The sequence below is a fragment of the Haliotis asinina genome, chromosome 6 (assembly GCF_037392515.1).
Source record: "Haliotis asinina isolate JCU_RB_2024 chromosome 6, JCU_Hal_asi_v2, whole genome shotgun sequence".
Classification (NCBI taxonomy): Eukaryota; Metazoa; Mollusca; class Gastropoda; order Lepetellida; family Haliotidae; genus Haliotis; species Haliotis asinina.
The window spans coordinates 44,258,034-44,275,266 of NC_090285.1; positions in this window are offsets into that span (position 1 = coordinate 44,258,034).

Here is a 17,233-nt window from a genome sequence, read left to right on the forward strand (position 1 = left end):
ACTACTAGTCACTTTCACAGTCCCTGGTTGAAGAGATGAGGGTACAGGAAGGTAACACGACTGTTAAAGTGATCATACCACGACGGGGACACTAAACTATTACACATAAGTTGAGACTGGCAGGTACCACTTACGCTTACGGGTTTTAGAGGAAATACTCGGGAAGTTAACGATAGTGCTTTACTCATAGTATTAGAACCCTCATGACTCCTACATCCAGATGAACATAATAAATGAACTACTGCCTGAGCTGTTCTTCAGTCTTTCATCTCTTTTCTTCAGTTATTTTTGTGTGATTCGCAATTGCACTGTATAACAGAGTTGTCTTTGGTGATTCGTTGTTAGAATATATAACAGAATTGTCATTCCTTTAGTCCAACATAAAGACCATACACCAAATGAATAAGTCTATATTTTATCAACCTAATCATTTGATCGCCTAAGAGACATTAGTCTGTTGCCAGGTGTAGTCTGGCTGTAGGGGTTGCTGGCTTGGAGAAGCATGGTTCGAACCCACTGAGGGGACGCTTGATAACTTGACCGTCTTGTTGTCAACGTCACCAGAAGTAGCAAAAGGTGTGTCTGTGGTACCAGTCTGAAACGAACCTATCTCTCTCCATCTCTCATGCTGAAGCTTAGCATCAAGAACGTTAAATAGACATGTTTTTTTTCTTTCTGCAATTCTTAAAATTGCATTGAGTGGAAACATATGGTTGTCTGGTTTTTAACATGAAAATTGCTAAAAGAAATCTTGAATATTTATTTCTTCAGCATACGTCGTTACCTTAAACAGCTGCCTGGCTGCGTGTCTTCAACTGTTGCATGCATTCTTTGCCTAGTTCAAATCAAAAACGTTATTCACAAGAATACCAACTATAAGCGGTCCATGTCACAATAACTTCCGGCTCTAACTATATCTCCTTACAATGACTTTTAGAAAAGTATTAAAGCTGTTCCTAACAATGACACATGCGCAGTTTGAATTATATTATAAGGACAGCACCAACATGTGTACCTAAATCTTAGTTGTTGTATCTGTTGGAAATCTGCATCGGCGAAACACTATCAAGGGAACACAACAAACGTGATTTTGATTACAAATTTCGGGCCTAGTCAGTTGTTTCAAGATCAAGGATTTTGATTTATCACAAGTGAGGGTAATTCCCGTCTATATGAACGTTGTTAATCTACAATGTGTATTAATCAATTACAGAAATATTAGCCCACAGTACAGGGGGTGTCACAGATTGCAGCATCGAAATAACTGTTCTGTTCTGAAGTCTCCAACGCTGTAAAACCTCCTGTGGGTAATATCTTCAGTGCTAGGGAGCAACCAAATAGGGAGGTTTTCAGTATCAGTTTTTTAACTAGGGCTACTAAAAGATATATCTACATTGCAGAGTGCATTGTGTATCACCTTGGAATCTGACTTCAATACGTGTTTTGAAAAAGGCCATGATGGTACGCCCATGTTACACCCATTGCTTATCTATTTCCATGTTCATTTTCGATTACATAAGGTCACCATTTTTTAAAAAAAAATGTTACATTATTTAGGAAAGAGATTTGATTTACTGAAATATTCACAGTTTTGTTTATATATAAAATAACAATTTGACAAAATAACAATGTTTTTCAGAGCAAGAGAGTCGATAGACTTGAATGTGGACTTCCTTGCAATGAAACAGGACGATTCCTGTTTTATTCATTTTCCGGGTCAGAAGAAATGAGGGTTAGAAATTCGCTCTACATAGCTGCGTCCTTCAGACTTTCTGTAAATTTTCCACTTCGAATCAGGGACCTTATTCTCGAGACTTTCGTAGCCCTAGAATTCTTAACTTTGATCGTAGCCAATTGGAGAAGAATGGGCTAAAGAAGTTCGTAGGGCTAAGAACGTTTCTAGAATAGCTAGCCTGGTTTGTGGTTTTAGGGAAAACGTCCGAACTACCGGACAATATCCGTTTCAGTCTTCTCCACGTCATGTAACATACACACATTGATGCACGCGTTAAATTACTAAAAGCACCGTTAATGCAGCCTCCAAGCGCATTTGAATTAGTCCTTCCTTCGTTAAACACTCATTCATGAATAACCACACACAAATCCTGCAGTGATACGAACAGCTCGCAATGATAACAAGCAGTCTTCCTTGTGTACATGTATGAGATCTTAGAGCATGACAATGTATACTACTGACACTTGCTAAGGGTCAGATCATGGATTCAACAGAAAATATATTATGTGGGGTCAAATTTGGTTTGAATACTTATAAGCTTACAGTAAGCATGGATCTTAGGTTTGTCATGTCATTGCATCTTCTGGATCGCATGTCTGCTATAGAAATGTGTTGTTTATTTGTCATGGACTCGTTCCATGACTTGCAAAATGGCTAATTTGTGCCATGAAAACCATTTCAGTGGTTACGGATGTATCAAGAGCACAAGATTAGATCCTGTTTACCTGAAACGGGATTACCATGTTATTATTTATCGAGTCGTAAATAACTACAATTTCCACTAAAACATCTGCGTTTGAGTAAATTTGTGAAATGTTGTGATCCTTAGCAAAGTGTGATTAGTATATGCAGTGGTTTCATCGAAACTGAGACGTGTCTGATACCTGGTTGGTTGTTGGCATCTCGACTTTGTCATTTCATAAGGAGAAGACAAGCAGGCTGCGGAAGGAACCGATGCCGTCATCCGTTTCCCTCCGTTCCTCAGACTACACCATATGTCGTTTACTGGCAAAGATGACCATTAACGGTAGGGTTGACATTCAGTAAAAGACGGTTAGACATGTTGCGATGATGAATGGTTTCCCATGAAAGCGGTTCGTTGAAGTATTGTTGTACATATTTCACATAAAACAATGCATCTGGTGCTGGGAAACATGTCGCAGTAGCTGAGTTTGGGTGAAGGAGTTTGCATATGGTATTAAGTAGTCGATGTATTTCCTTGTTGGAGAGAATGTTTCTCTGTCTATCGGACATTTGTGAGATGAAGTAATATTTGCCGAGACCAGGAGCACATACATCCAACATGTGTCTCAAGTTGCATTTATGTAGTAAAGCTGATGGATTCGTAAACTAGACCCTTCTGACTGACAACCTTCACTGTCATCATTATCCATGTGACGGACAGATAGTCTTACTTCAATCCATCTCCTCCAAGCAAAATGCAGCATGACCTTTCATCACAGAAACATGCTTATCTGGGATCATTCTTAGAACTTGCCCTTTAGTATCAGAGCAGAGCAGAAATGAACCTGCTTGGCATACCATTTACTGGTGGCAGATCCTTCAGAAATCTGCCATTAGCTAAACACGACGTTTTTATAGTTTCCAACATTACGACACCTGCAGTCAGCCAATATTGCAGGGATTACACCCTCCTATAGCTACTATCTTGCATTATCTTGGAATAAGACTTCAAAAGCAGGACTGTTTGTAGGGAGGGGTTTTAGTTTGCATGTAATTATTTCCCGATTGCCAGCTCACATCCTTAAGCTTATAGCACATGTCAATGTATCACTTTGATGTGTCGCAAAGGTGAAATGAACGAAACCCACATCAACATCTATATACACGCATTTTTGTGTACTGGCAGTTTTATTTAAAAATACGAAGCTCTCATGCTTCGAAGGGATGTTGATTTTCAGTCCTCCGTATTGTAGATTTAAAGGTGCTTGATGCAGTTCATACATTTTCTACCAAGTACGTTGTGCATATTCTGACTGAAAGCAGATAGTGTTCAAGCTCATCAGTATTTCATGTCTTTCTCATGGCAAATGGCATTGTGAAATGACACAGTTTAATTAATAAGTACCTACCATCATCGCGACATGAATATTTTCTGTATTGGCTTGTCTTCTTTTCCCCTCCATCACACTGACACAGATTTCAAGTGGATACTCGTGTTTGGTCGCATTCAAAACATTACACATCATGCGAATCCCATGTGAAATAGGTCCAAGTCCTCTCTTCTCAGATAGTCAAGCTTGCGCTGATGCATGACAGTTCAGTGAAACAAGGATCTCCTGGATACATGGCTACCATTCAAAGTCCATTATGAATCTCTGTGTACGATCCCTGTCAACGACGTCATCCGTAAACTTGATATGATGTACAGAACAGAGCTAATACAAGTTACTCTTTCCCAGAATCCAAACCACAAATGACTTGCCTTTTTTAAACATCTAACGGGTATTTGTCTTAATGTGCTAGTAGTACCGATCTTTAGAATGCAACACAGGTTCGCTAAAGAAGATTTGGTAATGCATTCAAATAACATTGAATTAATAATATGTACAGTAAATGCAGAAACAAATACTGATGATATTTTATTTAAAAAACCAAAAACGTCTTAACAACGAGTTTCATTGCTTTGTTCTGAATTACTTTTAGAAAAGTCTTTGTGACATGATAAAGTGAGGTTCTCTCCTATGACGTCCCACGAGGTCTAGAGCTGTGAATGGAAATTTGGGAACAAACGTAATGTTGACATAGGAAATGGCCCTGTTTGTAGTTAGACAGTTAAAGCGTGAGCGTGGAAGAGCCAGTGAGTGGGTGTGTGCCTTTAAGTGTTATATCATAATGAAGAGGCGAAAACCACGGCAATATCATAACATGTGTACGTGCTTCATGTGTGGCACCATATTCTTCAATGTGACGATCGAACACTTATAACCGCTGATCATTCACACCATATCAGTAGGATACCAGAGATCTCCATTTTGATGATAGCTCACACGTCGAGAAAGTGAGCGAATCATTTGCAGGTTTCTATTCGTTTTGATTACATTGAAACCATACACTTGAAGTCATACATGTACACACTCACCTAGGGCTGCATTGCGAAGTCAACGTGCCCTCACAGTTAACACTAACTCAGCGTTCTTGTTAACCCAGTGAGCAAACATATCAATGTGAATTGCCCAATAGCTCATCATCTTCGATGCATGGGCGGTGGAGAAGCCTATAGCTTAAAGCATTCAAGCAAGTCAAGCCGAAGACACGGGTTCGATTTCGTATATGGGTACAATGTGTGAAGCCCAATTCTAGTCTCCCCCGCTGTGATATTGCGGGAGTATGGCTAAAGGCAGAGTCAAACACTTTCACTCACTCATCTTAAGGTTCACAAATCAGATTAAAGATGTTGGAAACCTTTCAAATCCATGTCCACCCAAACATCGTTGATTGTCATATATGTAACTTCTGTGCTTCCGTTGGGAGTTCCAAATGATTTGACTGGCGTACAGGGCGTGGTGATCAGTTTACTACCTTCTGAAACGTTAAAGTGGAATATCTTAACTTTTGTCTGTTTTCAAACATTTCCAAATTCTCCGATCTACTTTCCACCCAAAAACTTTACATTACCAAGCCTGCTCAGAGATATCAAAACCGCTAGTTTTTAGAAACTCACCCTTTCGATCCGGATATAACAATCTGGGAATATTACTCTCTTCACAAAGTAGTGAAAGTAGGAATCTAACAACTGGAACTGCATTGTCAAAAATACTGCTGTCGCGCAATTGGGAGTCTAGGGAGAATAAGGCACAAGGACAATGGATTTTGCAGGCAGTTTCTTTCAGACTCTATAACAAACTAACTCATATTACAATTACATAGGGACGAATTCTAGTTCCTTCTTAAGAGAACAGAAAAAACGAAAACTACACTGAATGGATATGTAAAGTGTTTTGTAGTAATAGCTGGTCACATAAAAAATATAGTTCATGGCACAGCTGGAGAAAATAATAATTATTTTGCTTGGTTGTATTACGATTGCTGCTGTTCAAGAAAGAGCATGCTCTTGAAGATAAAATTCGACGCCTTTAATAGACTCCTGTCTATACGATATGTAAAATGGACAGGAGAAATTGAATATTTGTGTATATATATTTTGGAAATATCAAAGTGGAATACCGCACGATATAACACAAACGATAACTCTTTGCTGACAGTGTCTCAAAAACAACGGTTGAGCACTTTAATAAAACAACAAACACGGTGACCTTTTTCATCACAGACATGGATCCAACTCAATTTCAGGGAGACACATCCAGCAGTGAGTGGTAAGGTGCCTTTTCACAGGTAGATATGATAAAAAGTTCAGTTAGGTGTAGTAGGTTATTTCAGTTACTAACAAGTGTTTGCACAGCTTCCTTTGGTAAACCTAGGAATACGATTAAAACGGAATTGTTCGTTTACATTTTGTACGTTAAACTTTGAATGACCGCAAGAAAAAAAATCATTTTATTGAAACTTCGAGATCAAGAAGTGCATCCCACAGTGCACATTGTGGCAGGTGTTTCAGGTGGGTTGACAACTATTAAAAAATAGATGAAATGATGACGAATGAACGTTCGGAATGGACAATAATTGCAGTTAGTGTCGCTCAGAGTGAAAAAGGCTGAAATCAAAATTGAAAATTGGAACTGACATCACCGCGTACATTAAATGCACAGCAGAATGTTATGCAACTATTATGCAATAATACCTTGCCGGTTATGTGTCTGTGTCTGTGTTTAGGGCCAAAACATCAGAACATACTATCCGCAAAGCTGTCGAGACGAGCAGTGAACCACTGTCGTTTACCATTGTCAAAATCGAGATCACATACTGCCCATCTTTCTATAACCATTCCATAGAGACGCGATATTAATCCGTCACCGATGCCGTTGCAGAATCCGTTAGTTTGCTCTTTGTCCTCTGTCTACAATCTTAGAGCATGACAAAATATAGCCAGTTGATCGAACATGTCTGATCTGGTGAGTTGCTGGCATCTTGACTTTTTCATTACATGAGAAGAAGACAAGCTGCAAGCGGAAGGAGACAATGTTGTCATCCGTTGACCGTCATTCTGCAGACGGCACCATGTATCGTTTCACAGCAAGGATGTTTCACATTCAGTAAATGACTGTCAGACAATTTGCGAAGATAAATGGTTTCCCATACGGTGTTGCTCTTCCACTAAGGAAGTTAAACAATTTGTTTTCAAAAGTGCTCTGATGTAAATAGTCCTCAGGAAGTCCCACTGAGAGTCTGGGACCATGTCACTGTGGCCGAGCTAAGTTTGTTACAAGGCGCTGAACACTTGTTAGTTTAGTTTTGCGCCGCAAACAACAGTATTCCACCTATATGGCAGCATTGAACAGGTAGCAGAAAGCTGTATGTCCAGGTCATTACATGAGGAAATTTTGAACAAAACAGACGTGTCAAATGGAGCTAAACGTAACTCAACGCTCAGGAAACTGAAATGATCTTCTTACTGGCTATCCTCCCTGTCCTCACAATCCCGTCGTTTTCTCTCGATCCACCTCTTCAAAGCAAAATGTAATGATCTTACATCACAGAAACATTCTTGAAAGGCGTAATTCTTAGAACGTGACCCTTAGTATCACTCCTCAGAAGAAATGAGTCTGCTTGGCATACTTTTCCCTGGACGCAGTGCCGTGAAAGCTGCTGATAAATTAACACGTTTTGGCGACTTCCAGGACCACGATACCTCTACTCCGCCCTTACCTGAAGGATTACACTTTTCCCGATCTTAAATCAATGTTGAACAAGACTGTTACAGTACGGTTTCCAGAGAAGGTTCTCTGTATGCACGTAATTTGGTCCCCTTTGCCAAGTCGCACCCTTAAATGTGTTAGTTTGGTGTAACGCGAAGACACGTTTCTGTGTAGTGGTTGTTTTCGTATGAAAATCCTAGTAAGCTTTGATGCCTGTGGCGAAGGAATGATCGGATCGTAGGTTTGACAGTGCAAGGAGTGATACTTAACCGACTAGTATTTTTCTGTGAGGTGTGTTGCACATGTTCACAAAGAAAATAAATATTTTCTCCCAAACATTAGAAAGTCATGTCCTAATCGTGTTAATGACGCAATAAACAGTAAATGCAGACTGATAAATGAACACACACCCATTTCATGGCATCACCCTTTTCTTTATAACCAAAAGATCTTGACACATAGGACTGTTACTCCAGTGAATCTTCTAAGGCATGTTCAATTCCATTCCATCAATTTAATGTCAGACATGAAATCCCCATACTATATAGGAGCTGGATGCGCTGTTCTTAGAATGCTGATTTTCCTGATTTTTGGTGTACGAAACAGTTCACAATTAGCTGCAACCAAGAGCCTCTGTTTGTGGAGACTATAGGCTTTCCTACCATATTATCCACACTATCACATCTGACATACTGTTCAAAGCAGCGTTACACTCGACCCATTCCAGGAACGTCAACAATCAATTTGACCTGGGGCTCCTTTCACTAAGCAATCTTTACTAAAGTTAATCTAACTCCAAATCTTTAACACTGCACTAACGTTACCTAAGTCTAAGGTAACCTTAGTGCAGTGTTAAAGAATAGGAGTTAAGTTTATTTTGTGAAAGGAGCCTCTGATCTTATAGTAAGACCGTAGCGCTACACTCAAATAACCTATTGTACTTGAACGTCAGAAAAAAATCAACTTTACGTATGTTTGACTTGAAGACAAAATTCATTCACGTTACACATGAAATATGATCTATGCTCAAAGGTGAATGCAAACTGTGTTTCGCTCAAACAGCGGGACATTGACAAAAACAACACACATGGGACACTAACCATAAACCTGGAGTGACGAGCGAAACCGGGAGCACAAGGCTGTACCTCCATATGAAGGGTGATGAGCTATTAATACATTTAGAAAGTCAATAATAGCAACGTCCATACTACATAATAAGTGATAAAATTCATCTGAGTTGCAATCAAAGAATTTGCCTGCAGACTATTGACTTGCCTTGGTGACATCAATGAATTGACATGACCGGCAGCTACGTTCCACGAAGGCAGGTGAACGCCAGCATTCAATGAACAGAGGTCTCTATTGTCTTTGCTGGAGGAAGATCTTTCGACACGTGACGTAATATCCAGTTCCAAACGTCACAGATGGTTTGCTATTTCCTCTGTGATGGACCCTGAGGACTAGTACTATCAATGGAGGTAAAAGAACATGGTGTGCTTTGTCTTGCTAAAAGGAATCTACACGATTGGTTGGCCAAGTGCCTTAAAGAGTCAGTTTCCAATCTGGTGTATAGGATTCTTTCATGAAGAAAGATGTTATGGTAGAGTAAGATGGTCTTGTCTCTGAAATGAACATATCACACATGAAAGGGATTTTATCTTAATACAGCATTCACTATTTGCTATTTGTACACACACACACACACACACACACACACACACACACACACACATATACATATATATACACATACATATTGTTACGAGTGTGTATTTTCTGGATATTTTGTTATTAATTAAGTAGTGTTTTGAATGATAATTATGATGGGTCACACTTCGTGTAATAGATGGCATTTTTAAGATTTTGGTAGCAGGCTGTCCGGAAATTGTCTGCCCTAGGTTTTCAATTTGTTACTTTCATGAGACTGCTAGATATTTCTACAGTGTTGGCGATGGTCGTATGTGCTCGAACTTTCGGGAAATGACTGAATATATATATATATAAAGGCTAGTTGCCGTGTTGAGACTGGGGACACACCTTCATATTCTCTGGAGTTTATACCAACAGATCCGTCAACGCCTGATCTACATTTACTGCTGTCAGACCGATCGCTGTGTTTACATTCTGCATAATTGATTCTCTCTTGCACTAATACTTTAGTGAGTTTGCTACATTACAGTTTGCACTTACTTGTATTGTAATTGAAATCACTATTGTGAAATTAACTTGTGACCTGGTATAACTTGCTCTCTTTTTAGACTTGTCTTTGTTCTGTTTTGCTGATTCACATGGGATTTCTTACATTGTTCGTTACGGCAAATTCTTAACCGTACCAATACACACGCACGCACGCACGCACGCACGCACGCACGCACGCACGCACACACACACAAACACATACACACACGCGCGCGCGTGTGTGTGTGTTAACATCGAAGATGAATTACTCCACTAACTTGGTAGTTGCAAACCTGAACTGAACACATGACGACAAACTTTTCAACATTGCAAATCTGTTTTATAATGCATCCGCTATGTGTAAACAGTACAGTTAAACAGTAGCAAATATTTGGCAAAATGTAGTTTAGAACAGTTGACTGAAAAAAGTGGCTATTTTAACACTAGTGAATCTAACCTTTTTGTTGGATAGTATAACATAAAGCAAACAGTCTTAATAAAATGCACAGAATTGTGTCAAGAGAATTTAATCATTTTAGAAATGATAAAAACTGCATTAATCTGGACCTGTCAAATATTAAAGATTTGACTCTACTAGTTTGCATAGCCTTTGAAGTTTTGAAAGATATTATGAAGTTTCTACAAAAATGAAAACGTTACATGTTTTATGCATATCAGTTGTTAGTCAGTGTTAGTCAGTGTAACAAACAAATGGTACGGCTACACCCAAACACTAAATCTCAAATGGCATGATGTGATTTCTTCTTCTTATCATCTGTTCGCCAATGTTTACCCTACCTCACACATAAAAAATATTATTGTCAATGTACCCCGCTTACAAACGAGTAACATTTTCTATGTACCCCACTGGGAATGATGAACTCATTTGGTACTTGATGGTAATAATTCTTCATGTCAAATAACATTGAATCACGTGTGATGGACGGCAATTACCGATGTTTAGCATGGGCAAATCGATGGAAGGGAGGTAGGTCTAAATCTTTTTTACCTGTCTGGAAATTCTAGCAATGGCTACGAAGAAGATTTCTACCCGTACTTCAATCAGTTCCAAATTAGCACTTAGGTGTTCGGTAATTTAACTACGTTGTTCATTGGTGACTCAGGGCCCATGGGCGCATATACTCTCAACATTCGTGTCGTAAGAGGCGACTAACGGGATCGGGTGGTCAGACTCGCTGACTTGGTTGACACATGTCATCGGTTCCCAATTGCGCAGACTGATGCTCATGTTGTTGATCACTGGATTGTCTGGTCCAGACTCGATTATTTACAGACCGCCGCCATATAGCTGTAATATTGCTGAGTGCGGCGTAAAACTAAACTCACTCACTCACTCACTCACTCAACATTCGTTTATGTTCACATCGAACGTATACAAACATCGAGGGTACATCAACACAGAAGGTCCATCTGGATGATCCGTTGCGCATAAGGAAGTGACAACAAGTCCGCCCGTACAATCTCTTGTGGCATAATTCTATTAGTTATATTGCATGTACATGTGCCTTTAATTACACTGGATCATATTTTAGGTCCTAACTGTTCTGCATGTTGTCAGTAAACTCAAACATCCCCTCATTTTTCACGCACCAGTATTGCTGTTTTTATCGCAGGCCTATGAGCAAGTAGATAATTGTGAATGGACAAGTGATGCTCGGGGCTTCTGATTCACAGATCAGATTAAAGATTTGAGGTGCCTAGAAAGTCCATCTTCACAACTACACTATATATTGCCATTCCTGTAATTGCTATGTTCCCGCCGGGAGTTCCGTGTAATCGGATTAGCCTATAAGCCTTGTTAATCAGTTTACTGCTTCCTAAAATGTGGAGTAATTTCATTAAGATTTTTTAATCCTAATTTTACATGGCGTAGTGTCACTTTAGTGTGTTCAAACCACTTGAGAATTCTCCGAACAGAGTCTTTTTTTCCCACAAGTTTATATTACGAAAGTTCTGAGAAATCAAAACTCTATTTTTCAGATTTACTTTCGACACAGATATGTGATAGTGATTGAGTATTGTTTAACGCCGCTCTTTAGCAACGTGTCAGCAGTATCATGGCGGGGGACATTTGAAAGATATGTAGTAAGGATAAAAACATAGTATAAAATCATCCAAGGAAAACATTCAAGGAGCATTGTTAGGATGTAATAAATGAATCCGACACGTGGACATTCTTTACTAAAATGAAGCTTTTTCTGCAAACTTCTGTGTCTGAACACATTTCCAACCCTGAAATATAGAGTGCTGGATACTAGACCCACACAAAGGGTTTGAGAGGCAGTTACTTTAAGACTAGAAAACATCCATTCTAATATCGAAATTCCTTTGACAAAAAATGCAGTTCTTTAAAACTACGTAATTCATTACGAAGATGAAAGGACACAGACACCTTTGTTGTTTTATATCAATAGGAATTATCGGACAAATGGATATGTTTCTTTCCTTCTTACGGCCAATGAATATGAAAACTCTAGGATGATACATTTTGTTCTATATCGTTATGAAATGTTATGTATGGGACATGTTTAATAACCACTCACATTTATGAACGTTCAGACTTAAAATGTATGAGGTGATGCATTAGGAATAATATCTTTTAGTATCTTTTACTTGTTGAAAGATCTTGTGAATCGCCTGTGTAAGACATGAATATACAAGGGACACAAGAGCATGTATTTTAGCATTTTGGAAAAAAGGAGTTCAAGGCGCAGAAACGATGACATTCACCTTCCATTAGTCCATATACTGTACTACTAAATCCGATCATGTATGATATATATCGTTTTTAAACGACTAAGTTAAGATGCATTTGTTTTCGAAATATGTTACCGATATTTCCTTGCTGTCCAGTGACGGAAACTGTACCAACAATTAACACATCTGGTACAACCACGCAGCATCATTTAATGAACAAGTTGACCATCAAATTTTGTCTCCTTTTGCAGCGAGTATTAAGGTGATTGGTGCCCGCGTGTCACAACGAGTCTTCATTTTTCTGGACCGGAATTCTATCGGTTAACATAATAGCTAATGTACTCATCCAAAGCAATTGTATCCTGAGTGAATGCTGATTAATCATTCTAAACCGCATTTTTAACTGCTGTGAAGTATGTAGTATTTATTGGAGCGTTGTAAAAGCTGGAGCAAACAGTAAAACAAATAGTGCGTAAGCACATGCAATGATATTCATGCCATGTCAGAAACGGGCTCCACACACTGTGCCCATCGAAGCCGAGTCCTTGGTGTAACGAGTGAACGGTTAAACCACTAGATTTCCTATCGTCGGTAGGCCATTCGTGTTTGTTGTGTTTTTCATCGTCGGGCTCGACCAGCAAAGGAAAAAGTGAGCGAAACAAGTAAATAATAAAATTAATAATTTTGTGAAGGTTTAATAAAATTTATGTATATATCTCTTGCTAAGAGTCTTTATGTCGATAGATGACATGGATGTGACGTGTTCGTCGTATGTATGCATACCAGTCGTTGTTGCTGGGCACATACATAGATGAAAACTGCCAACCTTAGAGAAGAAGGTCGCATAGAAATCACATTCAGCGGTAGGGGGGTTAAAACAACATAAGCAGGTGTGTGTTCATTACTATATTTGTTATTGGAGATGGCTTTGAGCAACGATAGCCTTCTGTATGACTACAACAGGATTGACCTTCTATCAAGTTTACATTGATGCAGTTCTTGACAGGGCATGGTGTCTACATTTACATCTTCTCAGCTACAACATGTACCATTACGCATGTTCGTTCAATTAACATTAAAGAGCGTCAAAGGCACTTTCCCAAAAGCTGCAAGGTCAAGTAACACGATTCGAGAACTCAGTAAAATTTCAAAAAGGTTTATGGTAGATATATGTTGGTGATGTGTGGCTGAATAACTTACTTTGTGTGTGTTTGTGATGAATGACACCGGTGGGGCAGGACTCGTTCACCTGTTCGAGAACATCCGATAACCTTTCGATAACACAGTAATTCATACATAGATACTGATGATGTAACCGAAATCGCGCAGTTGATTCTGCATTCGGTACATACTTCCTATGAATATGAAAACAACATGTTTTCTAGTTTTTTATGGTATTACATAAGTGATATGGCCCAATACGCAATACGCAAATATCCAAGATTGTTGGATGGTTTGTTTTTAAAGGGTCAACTTGTTGTGTAACTGTTTTTAACACTGATACATTATTTTTACAAAAGTAAAAATTCGTGCCAATCAATGAGCAAAAAAGAAATGACATGAGCTCTTTGGATCCCTCGGGGTGTTGCAGGTGTCAGCGGTGAAGTCAACAAAACAGCCTTCCTGTGTTTTTACTGGTTGACAGCTACTCCACGGTTATCGGGTTATTATCGCGGGCTGCACTCAAGATTCTGAAGTTGTCCCTTAGAGCACTGCCCTTTACAGAGACACTGGAGATGTCAAATGCAACATGTCGACAAGTGAAAGAAAATAGAAAGCACGAGAAAGGCGCTTTGTTCCAAAGGTTTACTGTTTTTTCTGTGTTGAGAGTTTCTGTATTTTCCGAGGTTGTGGGGTTATCAATTCGAAGCATTCAAGAAAGACAGACACCGAGATATCAGACACCAAGACACAAGAGGCACACGGAAGAAAACATTCTGCAATCACATAAAGCCTCACTAGGAGTGTCGTGTATGAATGGATGTTTCACTGACACCCGTAGCTACACCCTGAGATACTTAGATATACATTAGCTGTACAGCTATGCTCAAGTAGAGACAGTGAGATAAATAGCAAACCTCAGTTAGCGAGCATTATACATACAACTCTCAGATAGTGACATGTACAACAAGTCTCAGACAGTGAGATAAGCAGCAAACCTCAGTTAATGAGGATTATATATACAACAACTTCCAGAGAGTGACATATACAACAAGTCTTAGACAGTGAGATAAGCAGCAAACCTCTGTTAGTGAGGATTATATATAAAACAACTCTCAGATAGTCAGGTTCACAAGTGCACTTTTGAGACATCGACACTGACATATAAAGGCACACTCAGACACAAACCAACAGATACACAATATGAGACACTCACATTCAGATGGTGTTGGTAAAGAATGGTATCAACAAATAATATACTGGACAAAAATAGTTAGGGATATATGTAACTTTTGAAATTATGAATGATGATCTATTTTTTCACTGACACACTGATGAAATATCAATCATACAAATGCCTTTATCTCTAACTTATTTTGTCCAGTATATGTTAATGCATGGCGACTTAAACACTAAGAAGGACAGACGCACCCAAGCTGATATATACAGATTCACAAATAAACTCATTGCCTTGCCAAAGATCATTTCATATCACGTCTCACATTGCACGCTGCTATTAACTCCGCAGTGGAGCTAACTCATAAAATCACTGTCTCTCACTGATTTTACCTTCATCAGTGCGAGAAACAGCATCTCATGCATACTCCATGGACGTGGATACAACATAATTCTTCATAACTGGAATTTATTTTGTTGTTTATCAAAATCATCAGCTCTATAATCTCTGTCTGTAAATAACTGGGTCTGGACCGGATAAATCAGTGATTGACGTCATGGCCATCGATCTATGCTATCGTAATGATATACACCCAGTAGTTACTTTTGTACATTAGTTACTCAATACGTCAGCAGAAAATAAGATCCGGAACAAATGCCGTTAGTATAGCGTGAACACCTTGCTTAATGAAAGTCAAACACCCTGCAAACACCAAAGGAAACAGCCTGTGTATGGTGTACATGGTTGCTGTGATTGTCATATGTCTGGATGACGTTACCATTTCTGACAATTGAGCGTCATACTTATCATGGCCATCAAGCAAGTCACGCCGTATGTGGGCAACACCCGATCCTGAGCAGTGGTATATGTGAGTACCAATCTGTTCCATGATCTTCCGCTATGGTATAGGGTTTAGCAACAACAGTGGCCGATCCACCAGGAATAGCTTTATCAATACATCACCACTCTATACACGGCCACAAAAGACACATTGTAAGCATTCCCTGATATACATCTGTCACTGTAAGGTGTCGTGGTTCTCAGAGTAGCACTTCTTAGAACAGATAACGGATATTAAATATAGGATTAATAGAATGAGTGGATATGGACACTTCATGTTATCAGTGATTCCTGTCTCACACTCTTATGTATCTATACACAGCTGCTCCGGCACGGATGACCCTGTCATCCAATGCTGTAACTGGCTTTGTGAGTCGTGAGTCTAGCTTTAACCCGCACACAACAATACGTGTGATCTGTAAATAATCGAGTCTGATTCAAACAATCAAGTGATCAACAACATAAGCATCGATCTACTCATTTGGGATGCGATGACATGTCAACCAAGTCGGTGAGTCACCACACGATTCCACTAGACGCCTCTTAGGACAAGCATGGATTCGTGAAAATCAAGTCTAACCCGGATCTTCATAAGCTTGCTTTGTACACTTACCTCCCTTCAACCTGGCAATACAACTACGGTTGCGGATTCGAGTCCTGGTTCGTACCTTGGTTTGTCAGCACCATACAATCGCTCTACTGTTTCAGTAAAACGTATCACATAAGGCGTTGCTTCTACATTGCGCTTGCCTGCACGTCTCACCTAGAATATGGGTGGTGGGTAGCCTAGTGGTAAAAGGGTTCGATCGTCACGTCGAAGACCTGGGTTCGACTTCGCAAATGGTTACAGCGCCTGAAGCCCGTTCATTGTGTCCCCCGCCGTGATATTGCTAAAGCCACCGTAAAACTAAACTAACCCACTCACTTACTCACCTGGAATAATGTAAACCGCGGGGTTAAACCGAATCCACCATACATTGGGCTGGCATAGCGGATTTACAGAATCTGTAGCACTAACGTAGGCAAACCCTTTAAACGTTTTACATCCATGTCAAAATGCCCTCGTTAGAAATATAGATTCTGGGTGTGGTTTATATGAGTTTCTAGCCCTGGCGATGGATATCTAAGTTGCAACTTGATATGGGTGAATTTCTAGAATGTAAATGTAAGGATCTCTAATAATAATCCAAATGAATTTATAGTGAAATGTCAACATGATACCTGATATAAGACTAGATTTTATCCTTGAAATATATATTTGTGTAGGAACACTTCAATGTTGAAATAGGCAAGCGTACGCAGTGAACGCTTATGTTATCAAGATGTCAACGCCTATGCTAAGGTAAAGAACAACGTTGACTGTGGATATATCAGCAGAGTGAAATGCGTTTTGTGCCGCGTTAAATGGCCTTTCATTTATCTGCCGATGTCGACTTAGGTGATAAAAAGGAAGCAACAAAACTCTGTATTCAGAAGATGATTCTGTCAAACGAAGAGACAACATATTGTTAAGACCAAAAGCCACTGACAGAAAAATAATCGCAAAGGAAGATTATGTTGAGTGAGTAAGGGGGTGGGTGAGTTGAATTTTACGTCGAATTTAGCAATATTCCAGCAATATCACTGCGGGGGACACCAGATATGGGT